Genomic DNA, 17,125 nt, shown 5'->3' with positions numbered 1-17,125 from the left:
TTTTATTTTTAAATATAAGGCCAGATTCTCAACTGAGGATCTGCCCCATAGTCTCTATTCTCGGCATACGTCCATCTACCCATTTGCAGTGGTGGGTATAGGAAAGGCTGCCTCTGTCCCTGACTGTGTCTGCTCCTGTGCTGAGCACAGACTGTTCAGACCTTTCTACAGCACTAAATTCTGACCTGGTGCATTACAGTTAAGGGGTCAAATCCTGCTATCAGTTACACAGAGAGAAATCTGGAATAAATCCATTGTACACAATGCAGTTATTTCTGGATTCATACCACAATAACTGAGAACAGAACGTCACCCAAGAAAATGCCTAATTGCACTTATGTGAATATCATTTAGCCCTTTAGTCTGTGATGTCAGTTTTATGAAAGCTATTTTTATTGTATTGATTTTGTTTTTATACTCTGTTTGTTTGTTTCTCATTAGCACTGTTTTGAAAAGGCAAGTCCTTCCACAGTTAATTTTTTCCATTTCCATTGGAGTTTGTTTTGGAAATTAATGTGAATTTGAAATTGGTAAACTGACTTACTTTAATGCTTATCACCACAATAAATTACATTTTGTATAGGGTTGCCAACTTTCTAACTTCACAAAACTGAAGACCCTGGCTCCCCCCACCCATCCCCTTCCCTGAGACTCTCTGTCCCTGCCCTGCCCCTTCTCTGAGGCACCGTCCCCCACTCACTCCATCCCCCCCTTTGTTGCTCACTCTCCCCTGCCCTCACTCACTTTTCTCAGGCTGGGGCAGGGAGTTGGGGAGGGGGTGCAGGCTCCAGCTGAGGGGTGTGGACTCTGGGGTGGGGCCAGGGATGAGGGATTTGGGGTACAAGAAGGGTCTCAGGGATGGAGCAGGGGGTTGGAGTGTGGCAGGGGGTGAGGGATGCCCGCTCTGGGTGGGAGTTAAGGTGGTTCTTGGCCAACAGGAGCTGGGGAGCCAGCACTCTGGACAGGGGCAGTGCATGGAGTCTCTGTGACCGCCCCTATGGCTAGGAGCTGGATATGCCAGCTGCTTCTGGGAGCTGCTCAGAACCAGGATAGGCAGAGAGTCTGCCTTAGTCTCGCTGTGCTGCCGGCCAGACTTTTAGCAGCTCGTTCAGCAGTGCTGACTGGAACCTCCAGGGTCCCTTTTCGACCGGATGGTCTGGTAAAAAACCAGACGCCAGGCAACCCTAATTTTATAGGAGCATCGTGACATACTCTTGTATCTTGCTTTTCCTGGGATTTATTAAATGAAGGAAATTAAATTCAACCCAGAAACTCTTGTTCAGCAGATTCTGGAGATAGTACTCAGGTGCTCTGGATTTGAGATGCTTAGCAGATAAATTTCAAGCAGCTGGAGCCATAAAATAAGATGAGGAAGAGCAGTGATTGATCACTAGTGATGAGGTAGGCAGATTATTTTCTTATTGGATACCTCCTCAAGTGTTGTCAACACATAACTTTCTTTTATTGCCTTGGGTTGATTGCATGCGAACATCTCACTTAACTTGCTGGGTCCTAGGACACACATGGGAAACATTTACTAAAGGGAACCACTCTTCCTTTCTCTTCTCTTCAATAAAGTTAAGTAATTGGCTTAATAGATACACCAAAGTTCTCATTTCCCTCCCTCAGTTTTGAGTTCTGTGTATTCCTAACATGGTATGAGACTGACTTGTATGTGTTCTAATGGCAGAGGGATCAAAATTAAATTATTAAGAATTATCTGTACCTGAAGCTCTGCTGCTTAGTATCTGGCCAAGACACTGAATTGAGCTTGGAGAAGAACTCAGATGAAATGCTGGAACATTTGGCAGGTCTGTGCTGCAATGCTGGATTTCTGGATTCTCCATTTATGTTGCATGATATCACTTTTTATTCCTTTAAGATAATTTGAACCATTTTTCTTTCTGTACATTAAGAATCAGAAACAAACAGAAAAGTACATTTCTGAGATCACAATGGTGAATTTTAGTTTGATCATGGTTATTACCCTTTCATTTTTTTCTTATTAATTACAGTGCTCAAATTTTATTATCACAAATATTTGTGGAAAGTCAATTAGTAGCTTGAATTTTTGCCAAAAGCAAACTTTGCTTTGCATAATCTACTGTAAAACTCTAAATTCAGAATTCACATTATATTATTTACATAAGCTATCCAATCAGGGAACAGAAATAATACCACATGACTTATTTAACCATCTAAGACAACACAATTTCAATTTGCATATATTCAAAATGAATAATTCACCATCAGTCTGCAGGCCAAGAATTATTTGTCTGAAGATTTACATGAATTGTTTGAATTACTATTTTAATTTCCTGGATTACAACTTGCAGAATTTCACTCTCTGTTTCACTCTCTGTTTGGGCTAGTGTGAACAAAAAACAAACAAACAAACATGCAATACATTGTAGTTGTGAATTCAGTGTTAGTTATCATTTTAAGAATTATTGAGCATGGTGTATACTTTTCTTTCCCCCATTCAAATACACACAAACACTGAGTACAGAATCCCACATACTGTATATGAATTTCACTGATGTACGTCATTTTTATATTATTGACCTTTTTAAGGCAAAAACGTTCTAATGTATATTTAAGACTATTTATTATAATTCTAACAGCCTGTCGATTGTGAAACTCTGCCTCTGTAATCTGTTGCCATGATAACTAATTCTGGAGGTTTCAAAGTCATGGCAAAAAGACCAGGGCTAATAGATGGCTATTAGAAAAATTCAGCACCTTTTTATATTGACTTTTACACTCTAAAATTTTGGTAGTTCTCTTTTTGTTTTAATTCTTTTGCTTCAGAGTCCCTGACGTTCCTAGTGCTTTCACTGGTGTCCTTTTCACTATTTATTATTTTAAAGGTTCCATTTCACTGCTCCCCTTCATAGAGCACTGTGTGTTTTCTTTATTATTTTGCTTTTCTTGTTCATCTTTTGTACATTGTGCCATCTTTGATTTTTGTTACTTGAAAAAACCCTACTAGCTCTACAGCTACTTGTTGTTCTATTGTTTTTTCTTTTGTGATTAGTGACTAGTTATTTATTACTGGTGTAAAATTTTGTCTCTGTCTCCAATATTTGCTGGACCAACATTGGAGAAGGAATAATGACTAACTTCCCTTAACTGTTATCTTTTGGGATGAAGTGATGAATGATCTTCTTGAGTGTGCCAATTTCGATGTTGGAGTGCTATTCATGTTTTGTACTTCACTAAAGGTCAAGTCAGCCCCTACAACACTAATCTTCTCTCCCTTATCTCTTCCCCCCACAGAACATATGAAATCCAGTAGCCAGTTCCAAACTGACAAATCAAGTCAAACCTCTAATGCTGAGAAAACAGAGGGTCCAAGCATTCTAGGGAAACACTGACAAATCTTTAACTATCTTCTACACTTCTCATTCTGTTTGATTTTAATTGCAGCTCTGATCTTCCTTGAAGCACCTGAACACCTTTTTCTCTTGCTACGCTCCCCTCCTTTTCAATTACAGATAATCTCATCCTTTTTTATTGGTTTTTTTTAGCCTAGGAAGCCAGGAGAGCTGTTTTAAGTTTCCAGGAATGAATCAATTGATGCTGAGTAGACTGAGATGTTTGGGTGTCGGGTATAAGTGAGAGCAGTATTACGGCCTCAAAGTCTTCCCAGCAGCCACTGTGTCTTGTGAAGATATGGAAAGGCTCCTTCTGAAGCTGTCTGTACTTTGGAACAATCAATGTGCTCTTCCGGAATGTGGAGAGGATGGTCCCTGGCATTCACCTCTAGTGTATAAATCTGGTTAGCATTAAAGTAACTGTTCCACAGGTGGCATATTGTCTAGTAAGCACAGCACTACAGGATTTCAGAGACTTTCCTCTGTGTCTCTGAAGCACTGCTGATTTATCTGAGAGAGCTGTTGGTGAGATTGCATCTAACTGTTGCCATGCGCTCAGTGCTGGTTTTAAATTTTTTTAAAAATGGATTTAAAACTACTTCCCCAGAATGTTTCCATTTTTGTTTAAGCCTCCATACCCACAGCAGTAGTGCTGATAATGGACTTGATCCACCATTGCCCTGTAATTTGTGTTGTCGTTTATACCAGTGCAGAGCTGGGGTACAATGCCACCAGATCGGAACTGTACCATTTTATACCCACGTTGTGCTCATTTTGCACTGGTGTAAATGCCAACACAAGGTGAAGGTAAATGGTGAATTTGGCTCATGCTTTGCCATAATAAAAAACTTGCAGTTTGGAATCTTAATATCACTTGGGTGAAGATATTGCTAAAACTTGCTATGCAAGTCCCCATGCTTGAAGAGGGAAATCCATTCCTCACACAAAATCACAGTAATTTGGGATTTATGTGGGTGTGCTCCAGAGATCCAACCCTCTGCTTCATAGGCAGGCTTTGGGGCTGCAGTGCAGGTCCCTGTTACCACTGTTACAGCCTATGATACTATCCTTAAGTGTCTTGACATGGGTTTTTGGAGCCCTAGTTCTCTATAAGCATAAAGACACCAGACCTCCTAGGCTGCTCCAGTAGCTCCCTTCATCCCAGTCTATTTGGGAACTACTGCGAAATACAAAGCACGACTCTGCTGCTGCTCTGCCTATGGTCCCCCCATTGCAAAGGGCTAAAGCAAAGCAGTGCATCTCTTCTTGTGTAGACATCCCCCCATACTTTTGTGACTTTTATCAGAAGTGACTTTGCCCCCCTTCCCCTTTACTTAGATGGGTTAAATATATAAGCAACCAAGCATTCCCTCTTTATTGGCATCTTTGCTGATTCCCATAGGACTTTCTCACAAATCTGTTCTTAATTTTTCCTTGACCAATTCCTGTCCAACCTCCACTCTGGCTTTCATCACAAGAAAAACCTTGGGCACAAGATAATTTTCCCCTTTACCCATGCAAGACCTCCAGAACAATCACCGTAACCATTTCAGTCTGCCCTTTATTATGCTTGTATCACACACTGTAGTTTAAATCTCTATCCTTCAAACTTTCCCCGGGCCGCCCCTCAGTCATCTTATGTCATCTTGTTATATGGCCCCATGGTCTTTCTGTGTTCTTGTTTCTGTTCTCCTATGCTGTCTACAGTCTTCTCCTTTGCTCATTCAGGTCTCATCTTGGAGTTAACTTTTTCTCCATGGCACGCTACTCCAAACATTGTCTCTCTCTCTCTCTCTAAGAAAACAATAATATCCAACTCATTAAGTCTCCTAATTTTCCATTATTTATTTATTTTCACTGTAACTTTGTCTTCTAACCTTGTTTCCCCTGTCATTCTTTAACTACAGAAGCTATTTGTATGATGTGTTGTTTTAGTTCCATGTACATGGCTGCCTTCTATTTGTTTACTTACACAAGCAACATATCATGATTAGGCCCATTACATTTTAATAGGCTGAGTAAAATTTAGTAATGTATGCAAAATAAGTAAATGATATGATCTGTAACTGCACATGGTCACTTTTAAAATTGTTTACATATGTTGTGATGTTCTGGAGGTGAAGAAATGTCTTATAATAATGTTTTCAAATTGGTAGTTCAGTGACAGTCTTCAGAGTGGATTAAGTTTTTCACCATTAAGAAAAATAGTGTGTTTATATGCAGTGTGCTGTTTGTTTGAGCTTTGCTGCAATTTCAAATCTATTCTTTATCTTCAAAGTTTTATTACCAATAAATAAAGGTAGACATGTGGAAAGGTTCAGAAAGTCTGCAAACAATGACATTGAAAAATATTGCATGATATAAACCCCCTTGTGGTCATTGGAAAGACTTGCAAATTCTCATTATCTTACTCATGTGAGCAGTTCCATTGACTTGAGTGAGTAAGGCAAGTAGTCTTGCAGTAGTGGATATGACATTCTTATTTAGAAGAAAATGAAATGAGAGGGACAAAAGCCCAATTAAGATGCCCAGATGTCCCGATTTTATAGCAACAGTCCTGATTTTGGGGTCTTTTTCTTATATAGGCTCCTATTTACCCCCCTGTACTACCCCCCCCCACACCCTGTCCCGATTTTTCACATTTGCTATCTGGTTACCCTAAGCCCAATTCACTTCAGTGGAAATTAGTATTATCAAGGGAGAGTTGAGATTTAGGATTTCTAATTCTGTCACAACTGTATAAACAGCTTATCTTTCCTCAGTTCAAATCAAGACCTATTGAATACACTAAATCAAAAATGTGAGACTAGGCATATTGTCTTTGCTAAAATAATGCAAAAGATAAGTCATTGCTGGGTACAATAGGTTAGTGGCTTAGGTAATTCTGACAGTGCCCAAAATAAAGGGCTCTTATCCAAATAATTAATGTACCTTTTTTCAGAAAGGTAGACAAAGATCCAGTAAAAATTTAAAATAAAATATAATGGCAAAATATTGATAAGACTAAGAGGCATAAGCAAACATTTTTATCCTTACATTCTTAACATTGGTTTGAAAAAGTTTGTCTTTTATAGCTGGAAATATTTTGTTTACTTAGGAAACAGGTGTATAATTTTAGTGTTTTTGAGCTTTAGGAGAAGACTGGATGCAATTGTTAAAGAAAAGAGAAAAATTTAGGCTAGCATTTTCAGACATGGGTGCCTAAATTTAGGCAGCTAATTCCATATTTCTATTGTGCCAGCCATATGTTTTTGATAACTATGAACACAGATATCCAATAATCCAGAAACACTAAAATTACACACTTTGCTACAATATAGTATCCATCTTTCACAATTTGAAATGTTTTCCTATAACTTCTAAACTTGTATAGCAGAATAAGAAAAATGACGAAGGTTTAAAAGATGGTTCTCTAATCCAATTAGGTCCTTGTCTTTCAAAAGCTTGTAGTGTGTAAAGTTAAACACATTAATACATAATCCTATTAAGTCAATGGAGCTACTTATAGTACATAAAAGTCAGCATGTTGTGACTAGATAAAATATCCAGGAAAGGGTTAAGGGCTTCCTACCTGTCACATGACCCAGCAGGTGATTTAAGAAAACATCTCTGAGCTGCAGTCTGCATTGATCAGGGAACTGAATTGTTTTTGTGTTGGAATAATAGATGTGCACTGAAGAAAGAGCTGGAAACAGGCATGGGGCACTTGTTGTTTCCTGAACTGGTGAGTTATGCATTTGTCTAAGTTGGTGGGCTAAGTCTTTGTTGGGCTGGAACCCTAGACATTAATTTCCCCAAATTTTATATATAATTGTGTGTAATAATATGTAAGTAGTGGTTTTCTTTTTCCTTTTAAATCTGCCTTTTCTTTAAGTAAAGACAGATTCTTCTTGAGCTTGCATTCGTGTAGATGCTGCCACAGGTTAGGACAGCTATTTGGACCCTTTGCAATCATGTATTGGGATGCATTATTGGGATGAAGGATCTGGCTCAGCATGCAGGACAGTGGAGAATAGGCCTACAATGACTGGATGATTAACATCTGCTAGTGTTTCCAAATGGTGAATTTCTCTTAGTTGTTGATTAGCCAGCTTGAAAACATATGTTGAGAAATCAGTTGAGTAATTTATTTTTAATAAAAAAAAAGCCTGTGACATAGTTCTTTCTTTGCTATATTGCAAATATTGCTGGCAGCTTCACTTTCCACGCTGAAATGGGAATTGCAAAAACAAATGCTAGACACATAAGCCATGTTTCTGATGAGAAATATTGCCTGATCGATTGATTAGAATCCCCTAATTTAACTTGGTGGTTTGGCAGGCTGCTGTCTCAAGATCAGACACAGAGTTGTTAGAGTTATCATTAGTTGAAAACCCTGTGCACAGGAGAGACTCACACTAAGGAAAGTTCTTCTGAATTTGCAATAGTTTTATTAGTACAATTAGCAAAATCACAAACACTCCCATCCAGCAAAGTAGATAGAAACAATACAGAATGGTCAAGATATTAGGCATCCAGATCATTTGTATACTCAATCCATCCCTTGTGGAAAAAACCCAAAGTGTTAGTCATCTTCATCCTCACCTCATCATCATTACTAGTGGTCCTCATCCTGGCATCTCCTAAGGCAGCAGGCCCGGATAAAGGTTTTATAATGTGTTATGCTGATGACCACTCTGTCTAATGCATATCAGTAGGGATTTTAACCCGTTTTCCTTATCTGTAGTTCCCCACTCTACTAATGTTGGGGTGCCATTCTCCCACAGGTTACCAAGCCTTTTACCTCAAGCTCATTAGCATGTAGGTCAATTAGTTACCATAGCATTCTTGTGGTCAGACATCTGTGGATGTCCTAACTTAAAATATCAAAAGCTGATATCAGCTGGCATCTTGTTGTTACCTATCAGCAGTTTACTTATACTTGTTATACGTGCTACTGTATGATCTAGGGTTACTCCTGCTTAGCTGCTTGGGCTAAGGCTTTTTAGGCCTTATGCTTTGAATGGTTTAGCTAAGCAATTGTCCTACAGGCCATACCAAGCACATACCTATCCCTGTAGGCTACAAAGCCTTCACCTAATTTTCAAGGCAAGACCACATGAAATTCCCTATTTGATGGAAGATACAACTGGTACTTCTTTGGAGACTTCCTCATGTGTTGAATTCTCTATTATTTTTGTCCTCCTCAGCCTCTCTTAGGCTCCTCATTCTCTCTCTCTCTCTTTCTATGCTCATTCCAATACATTTGTTGGTTAGGTTCTGGTTTTATTCATTGATTCTTTTGATTAAATTAAGCATTTCTATGCATGAAATTAGGATAATTTCTGTCTCTTCCAAAACAGAGAAATTTCTTTTTAAAATAGCATGTTGTATTTTGTGGGTGAATTCCTACAATTCCAGGTTGGAAATGGGCAGACTGCAGTGCTGATTGAACAGAATTCATCCTCATAACCACCATGGAAAATACCATAGAGATATGACCTCATTACAAACTAAGTGCCACTGAGATCGATATCTGGCAAGGTTCCTAAGGTAATATTAATTGTATGTTCACTGTTTGTCCATCATTGGCAGACATGTCAAATCACCAAAACTTTTGGCACCCATGTGCTCGTCATCTGCATAGCAGCATTCAATGGTTACAGGCTTCAGAATTTGTTGCTCTTCCATTCTAATATGTCCATACTGAGAAAGCTACCAAAACTGAGCTGGTGCTGATGGAGGCAGTTGTTGGGTTTGGCTTCAAATATCTTTGTTTCTGATCTTGTTCTGCCACTTGATGTGAAGCTGTTGTTGGAGACGATGAGAACTGAAACCATCAATCAGGTGTTCTTCAGCCTTCCTCAGTACACGTTTCGCTTCCATACAACAGAGTGGGTATAATTGTGGCTATATAGATCTAGAGCTTTGTACTAAGTCTGATGTCATGATGCACTGAAAAAGTGTGCTGAAGGAACCAAAACATGGCAACAGTTGCTACTATATGAGCAACCACATTTTTTGAGCATCCTCCAGCACTGTCTATGACTGCCCAAATATTTGACAGCTGCCACCTGCTTGATATCTTGTCTGGACAGGTTAATATTGAGCTGGTTATAATCTGGAGCTGGAGGCTGTTTAATGGTAATGGCCAGCTATTTAGTTTTATCTGGATCAATATCCAGACCAGTGTGTGTTGCTTCTTGCCCAACTAGGTTGGCCATTAGCTGCAGCAATTCACCAAACTGAGCCAACAAGACATTGCTATCAGTGTACTCAAGATTTTGAGACAGAATGGTGTTCAGCTTAATGCCACCAACTGCTGCCTCTTCAAGCTTATCCATAAACCAATCAACGGTGAATGGTGAATTGAAAGCACAATGAATGTTGGACCCAACCCATGCCAGTGCTCTGGACACTCAATTATCTGAACAAAACATGGCATTGCTGAGTCGGGATGCTTACATGCTTACCATACCTTCCTAACCCTTGATCATCCTGGAACAGCTCTGGATCCAGAAAACCCGTGGAATGTGACCTGCATGAGTTTCGGTGGAGCTGGAAGTAGGGTGCAAGCATTATATCTTCTACTTTTCCCTGGTCCCTGCCTGTTTCTCCAGTGAGGATGGAAGAGGTGGCCTGGGGTTTGCTCCTTCATCTTTTATTCTCATGAATTTAGGGCCAAATCATCAGCTGGTGTTAAACAGCTGGCTCCATTGCACTAGAGCTATACTGAGGAGATGGCCCTCTCGACTCCACCAACTAAGTATATAAATTAATTTTCCTCTGACCTCTGATAGACTAATTAATATTCTTAAAAAACACTAAGAAAATCCCCAATGTTGTTAAATAAATGGAAGCTGAATTTCCAGAAACTCATTAAGAGCCTTACTGGATGAATAAATTAGGCAGGAAGCTCTCTGAATGAGATTTCTTGTGAGATGTTCTGTCATTCCTGGTTTTACCAGGAATGAAATGGCACAAGTGAAATTCATATCCAGCTTCACTCACTTGTACTAACACTAACAAATGGGGTTTGTGCATGGAAGCCATGTCCTTGCCTGAATGGAGCAATGCAGCAGTTTTATATAGCCCTTTCAAGGTAATTGTTCCAGCCTTTTGGCAAGAATACTGGCTGCAGTCCCTATGCACTCCTTGCCCAAAAGTTTGTGACCACTGGATCTATATAACTGCAGATCTAGTTGTGGCCACACAGTATCACTTCCCTAAGGCTTGTGCCCAACTCCCCATTCAAGGAATGTGCCTGGCACCAAGCTCCACATTGTACATGGAATACGAAGTGCCATATGGACCCAATCCACAGCTACTCTTTCCCTGTTTTCCTATTTAAGCTGAACGTTTTCAAGCAATACCTGGAAGTGCTTTTGAAAGTGACCTCTTCATTGTCATGTATCCACTTCTGTTTGACAACAGAAGTCAGGCGCACTAAAAAATTGATGTTTTGATCAGTACATGATTTGACCATCACTTATTTGTGATTTTGAATTTCATTAGATTAGAAAATTTAAGGAGGCTCTGATTAAGATATGTGGAGCAGGATGTCCAGAGAGACATAAAACATGCATTCAAATGATATTACAATTACAATGATTCCTTGATATCATGAGATCATGAGATATTATTGACCATTGTTTAAATGATTCAAAGGTTAATGGGTCAGCTATGTTCAGGATCAATATGCAATAGAAACCAAGGACAAAAGATTCTAGACATCTGGGGAAAGATACAACCCTTAAAATTGTGCCCCCAGTTTCCATCAGAAAATCACACCCTGGTGCAGAGCTTTCTTGGGTTTTTGTTAACGATATCCATATATTTTTGGAATTAAGCACAATGTATAGGAAAATCCTTCATGGATTCCAAAAGATACTGTTCTTCCCATGTGCTCAACTCATATACAAGAATGAGTGACTGACTGAGCTAGGCTATCAGCTTCCCTGTTGAGCTTCTGATAAGAAATGCCATAAAAGTCGACTAAAGTCTTGCTTTACCCACACTTACAAACAAAAAGATTTTATAAAGAAATGCTCAATAACATTTGCATCCCGTGAATATGTTTAATGCAAGAGTGAGGAGATGGGACTCTTGTCTAGTGATAAAATGAAGTTAGATATAGGCACTTAAAGGTGTCTGTCTAAGTTGTAGAAATGCACCAGCCATAATGTTTCTGTATGATAACACAGACATGGATTAAGAGTTAGGATTAGGGCTGTCAAGTGATTAAAAAAAAAGATTAATTGCTCAATTAATTGTACTGTTGAAAATGATAGAATACCATTTATTTAAATATTTTTGAATGTTTTCTACATTTTCAAATATATTAACTTTAATTACAACACAGAACACAAAGTGTACAGTGCTCACTTCATATTTATTTTTGCTTCCAGGTATATGCACTGTAAAAAACCAAAAAAAATAGTATTTTTCAATTCTCCTAATAAGAATACTGTAGTGCAATCTCTTTATCATGAAAGTTGAATTTACAAATGTAGAATTTTGTACAAAAAACTGTATTAAAAATAAAACAATGTAAAATTTTAGAGTCTGCAAGTCCATCTCAGTCCTACTTCTTGTTCAGCCAATCGCTTATACAAACAAGTTTGTTTACATTTACAGGAGATAATGCTGCCTGCTTCTTGTTTACAATGTCACCTGAAAGTGAGAACAGGTGTTCTCATGGATGGCACTGTTGTAGCCATGGTGCAAGATATTTACATGCCAGATGCGTTAAAGATTCATGTGTCCCTTCATGTTTCCACCACCATTCCAGGGGACATGAATCCATGCTGATGATAGATTCTGCTCGATAACAATCCAAGGCAGTGCGGACTGACACATGTTCCTTTTCATTATATGAGTGAGATGCCACCAGCAGAAGGTTGGTTTTCTGTTTTGGTGGTTTTGGTGGTTCTGTAGTTTCCACATCACAGTGTTGCTCTTTTAAAACTTCTGAAAGCATGCTCCACACCTTGTCCCTCTCAGATTTTGGAAGGCACTTCAGATTCTTAAACTTTGGGTCGAGTGCTGAAGCTATCTTTAGAAACCTCACATTGGTCCCTTCTTTGCATTTTGTCAAATCTGCAGTGAAAGTGTTCTTAAAATGAACAACTTGTGCTGGGTCATCATCCAAGACTGCTATAACATGAAATATATGACAGAAACAGAGCAGGGGACATACAATTCTCCCCCAAGGAGTTCGATCACACCTTTAATTAACACATTATTTTTTTTAATGAGAGTCATCAGCATGGAAGCATGTCCTTTGGAATGGTGGCTGAAGCATGAAGGGGCATATGAATGTTTAGCATATCTGACACGTAAATACCTTGAAATGCCAGCTACAAAAGTGCCAGGAAAATGCCTATTCTTAGTTTCTGGTGACATTGTAAATAAGAAGAGCCCATTATCTTCTGTCAATGTAAACAAACTTGTTTGCTTTACCAATTGGCTGAACAAGAAGTAGGACTGAGTGAACTTTTAGGCTCTGAAGTTTTACATTGTTTTGTTTTTGAGTGCAGTTATGTAACAAAAAAAATCTACATTTATAAGTTGCACTTTCAGGACAGAGATTGCACTACTGTATTTGTATGAGGTTAATTGAAAAATACTATTTCTTTGTTTATCATTTTTACAGTGCAAATATTTGTAATAAAATAATATACACTTTGATTTTAATTACAACACAGAATACAGTATATATGAAAATGTAGAAAAACTTTCAAAATATTTAATAAATTTCAATTGGTATTCTATTGTTTAACAGTGCGATTAAAACTGTGACGAATCACGATTAATTTTTTTGAGTTAATGGCATGAGTGAACTGCGATTAATTGATAGCCCTAATTAGGATATGTGATTTTTTTTTTTAAATAACTGCATCTAGTATTTAAATGGAAAAAATCTGTCCATACAATACAGATGGTGCAATGCTATAGCCAACCAAATCTGGGCCCACATAGACACTGCCAGACAGTCACCACACCCACAGATCTCTTAAGGGTTTAGACAGCAATTCTCAGAAAATACAGGAATCTAGGTTGCCACTCAATTTTAATGTGTTTTCCTCCCTGCAGGCTCTCTAGGCAGTCAGTTGTCTGGGTGTGTAGAGGATAAATCATTTTGCACACCTGCACTCCAGAAACAAACAAACAAACCCATGTTTTAAAATGTTTTTGTGAAGGATTTAGGTTTTTTGAAATAGTTAAAAACAATGGCTGGTTGTTTTTTTGTTTTAATGTGCTGCTACTGAGATAATGGACTTGTTTCTCCATTCTAGCTATCTGTTAGAAGAATGAGCTGCATAAGTGATAACTTGTCTTAAATTTAAGTATAGTAGAGTGATATCTATCTAAGCTACATAGCTGGCCATAATTAAGGTAGTATCTGAGCACCTCACAATCTTTAATACTCACAAACATCCCTGTGAGGTTGGTGCCTAACTTGCACAGATTTCTATGGGAGTTAGGTGCCTAAATACGTTGGAGAATCTGGGCCTAAGAGATTATGGGTAAAATTTCACAAATACTTAAGGGAACTTTGGAAAGTCAATGAGTGAATACCCACTTTGTCGTACTCACCCACGAAAGCTCATGCTCCAGTATGTCTGTTAGTCTATAAGGTGCCCCAGGACTCTTTGCAGTGTTATGAATGGATTCCTGGCTGCCAATTTTGTTTGCAAAAGAATTTTAAAACATTAAGTATTTTTTTACAAATGAAGTAAACAGTGTGCACATTGGTGCTTGTAAAGCCATCGTGGGAAGTTTTTACTAGCTATGAATTATCACCTTGTTCTGTAGCGTGATTAACACTTGCAGCTGTAGAATAATTAAAATGCCAATCAGTTCTGAAATGGAGCAAAATAGCTTCTCTATTTGATTCGCCAGTATGAAAGCTAAATGACTGAGCACATCAGACACCTAGGGCTCATCAAAACCAGAACACACAACCTACCCCACTCCCCACCATTTCCATGGAGATAGCTCTAGCTGCACACGACCCCTCGCTGCCTCTCATACTCAGGGAAGGATTGTACATAGCAAGGAAGGAAAGTGTTAGGAGAACTGTGAAAGGGTTTACACTGACTGAGATGAGAGGTATATAGCAAGCAAAATTCAAACATCAGGCCCAAATGTGTATGCAGGGTCGTCCTTAGCCATATGCAAAGTACGCAGCTGCATAGGGCACCAGGAAATTTTGAGGCACCAAATTGCCCCAAATTTCCTGGTGCCCTACGCAGCTGCATGCTGCTCCAGCAGCCAGCCCGATCCCTTAGACAACTGAGCTGGCCAGGAAAGCTGCCCCCACACCACCTCTTCCCACCCCTGCTCCGCCCCAGCCCTGCCCCCACTCCACCCCTTCCCCTGAGCTACGTCCTGGGGGACTGCAGCAAGGGTCAGGCGTGCCCTCCAGTCACCGGGCGGTGGGAAGTTGAGCAACCTGGTCCCAGCCTGCTCCACTCCACTGGCTCCCAGGCACGCCGCTCCCAGGTTTCCCCCTGCCCCCCAAGTCCAAAGGCTGGGAGCCAGGGGAGCATAGCAGAGCAGGCTGGGGCCGAGTCACTCCACTTCCCACCACCCCATGAGCGAGGGGTCAGGCCCACTCTGTAATCACCAGGTGGTAGGAAGTGGAGCGACCCGGTCCCAACCCACTCTGCTCTGCCAGCTTGTGCTGAGGAGGTGGTTTCCCTCCTGCCCCACCACAGATCTTGGGTGCAGCCCCCCTTCCCGCAGAGGCCTGGGGATGCCCCTCCTCCACCCCACGGAGGCCTGGAGCCAGCCCTCTCCCCCATGGGGGGTGCTGCCTAGGGCACCAAAATGTCTAGGAACGGCCTTGTGTGTATGTAACAAATGTTTCATATCTGTACAAACTGCTTAGCCCTTTGGCATATTTTAGTATTGCCAGTGTTTTCACCCTGGGACAAGTGGAAAAGCCAAAAAAAGTGTAGTAAACATATTTGTACAGAGAACAGAGTTAAATTGAAGTTTGGGGACTGATTGTCCAGTCCTACTGCTTCCAGCTCAACCTAATTTGGCACTTCCATGATATTTTAAGGCCAAAATGGATTTTTATTTTAAAGTTTCCTGATAATTAGTTTAGGATGGATAAAAATGATCTGACAAGCAGTTTGTTCTAATAAAACGTTGAGTAAGATCATATATTGCAATATCATCCCCTTCTTGTTTTCAATGGGCATGTGAATCAAGGACTCCAAAGGCCCACTGCTTCTCTTGTTGAAGTCAAAACTCCCACTGAAGTCAATGATTCTAGGGTGGGGCCCCTCTGATTTACAGAATTCTTAGGGCCTGACACTGGGATGCAGGACAGACTTCTGTTGCTGTTGAGAGAGATGCAGTGACCTTCATCATTCTTGGCCACTGGCCATTACTAAACCTGAATATTTACTGCAATTTTTTTTGTTTATCTGCTTCTCTGTTTTGAGTTATGTACTTTGCTGTGCATCTGGGGATATTAATCTAGTGGTATTAAATTTATGGGACTCTTGTGTGTGTGTGTCCAGTTCTGGCTTGGATGACTGTTTGGAGAGTGCATTTGTGCACTTCGTAGATATTTTCTCTCTCTCTAGTGATGTTTGCTGGACAACCCAAAATAAAGGGTTGTTTTTTTAAAAAAACTTTTGGAGAACTAACATTTTGGATAATATTAATTTGGGATCTGTTCTATGTCACTACTTAAATTCAGAGCAAGTATCTGTCATGATTTTTATTTTTGTAACTTTCTTTTGGCTTCGGGGTATAGAGATAATTGCCTTCTAGAATCAAGAAAGAATCCCTGCCCTCTGCCAGGACAGAATGATGCATTAGGAAGCAAACTGAGCAATAAAATATAGGTTACTGTTCACTTGTAGTGCACAGCTGAGATGGGCTGATCAAACCACTTGCAATCACAACCAGAACTGCACAGTCTACTATCACCTAAGCTTAGAACAAACCTACTAATACAATCTCACATTCATAGTTCCTGTGTGGAATCATGCTTAAAAATTAATAAACAAACTATGCCAGTTATTCATTACATGCATTATTAGAAAAAACAGGTAGATATTTGGATTGCTTTTATTGCACTTGCTTAGTATCTATATGCATGTACATGTATAACAGGTATTAATATTAAAAATAGTCCTGGAACCAAAACTCTGCATGTGAACACCCTGAAATTTGAAGAAGATTGGATCCATATCCAGACTCTACAACTCTGTTTCATCATATGTTAAAATGGATACACTGTGATCTACTTTAATCTGTATGGGAAGCCCAGCTGATATACTTCAATTTTGGATATAAAGAAGTGTCTCTTTTGTCATAGTCTTAGTGTTTAGTGTTGAGCTTGAAGCTCTATGTGTTGGAAATTAGGAAGATGTTTCACACTGAGGCACAATATTTCCTCCATTGGAGAGCTCCAGATGTATAACACCAATTCTGTGAGCAGGCCACATGAAAAGTGGAGAGATAGTGAGCTCTTTAGTAAAATAAAAGCACTAAAAACAATAATACAAAATAATAGCCCAGGGCATGTCCAGACATGATTGGGGAATGGTGGACTTTGATATATAAGAAAAATGAATGGGTTAATTATACTGTGCAGTCATACTGACATAATAAATTATTAGAGACACGTAAGAACATAAGAATGGCCATACTGTTTCAGACCAAAGGTCCATCCAGCCCAGTATCCTGTCTACTGACAGTGGCCAATGCCAGGTGCCCCAGAGGGAGTGAACCTAATAGGT

Source organism: Gopherus flavomarginatus, chromosome 8 (genome assembly GCF_025201925.1).
Source record: "Gopherus flavomarginatus isolate rGopFla2 chromosome 8, rGopFla2.mat.asm, whole genome shotgun sequence".
In the NCBI taxonomy this organism is placed as follows: domain Eukaryota; kingdom Metazoa; phylum Chordata; order Testudines; family Testudinidae; genus Gopherus; species Gopherus flavomarginatus.
Note: the sequence above shows the minus strand (reverse complement) of the source record.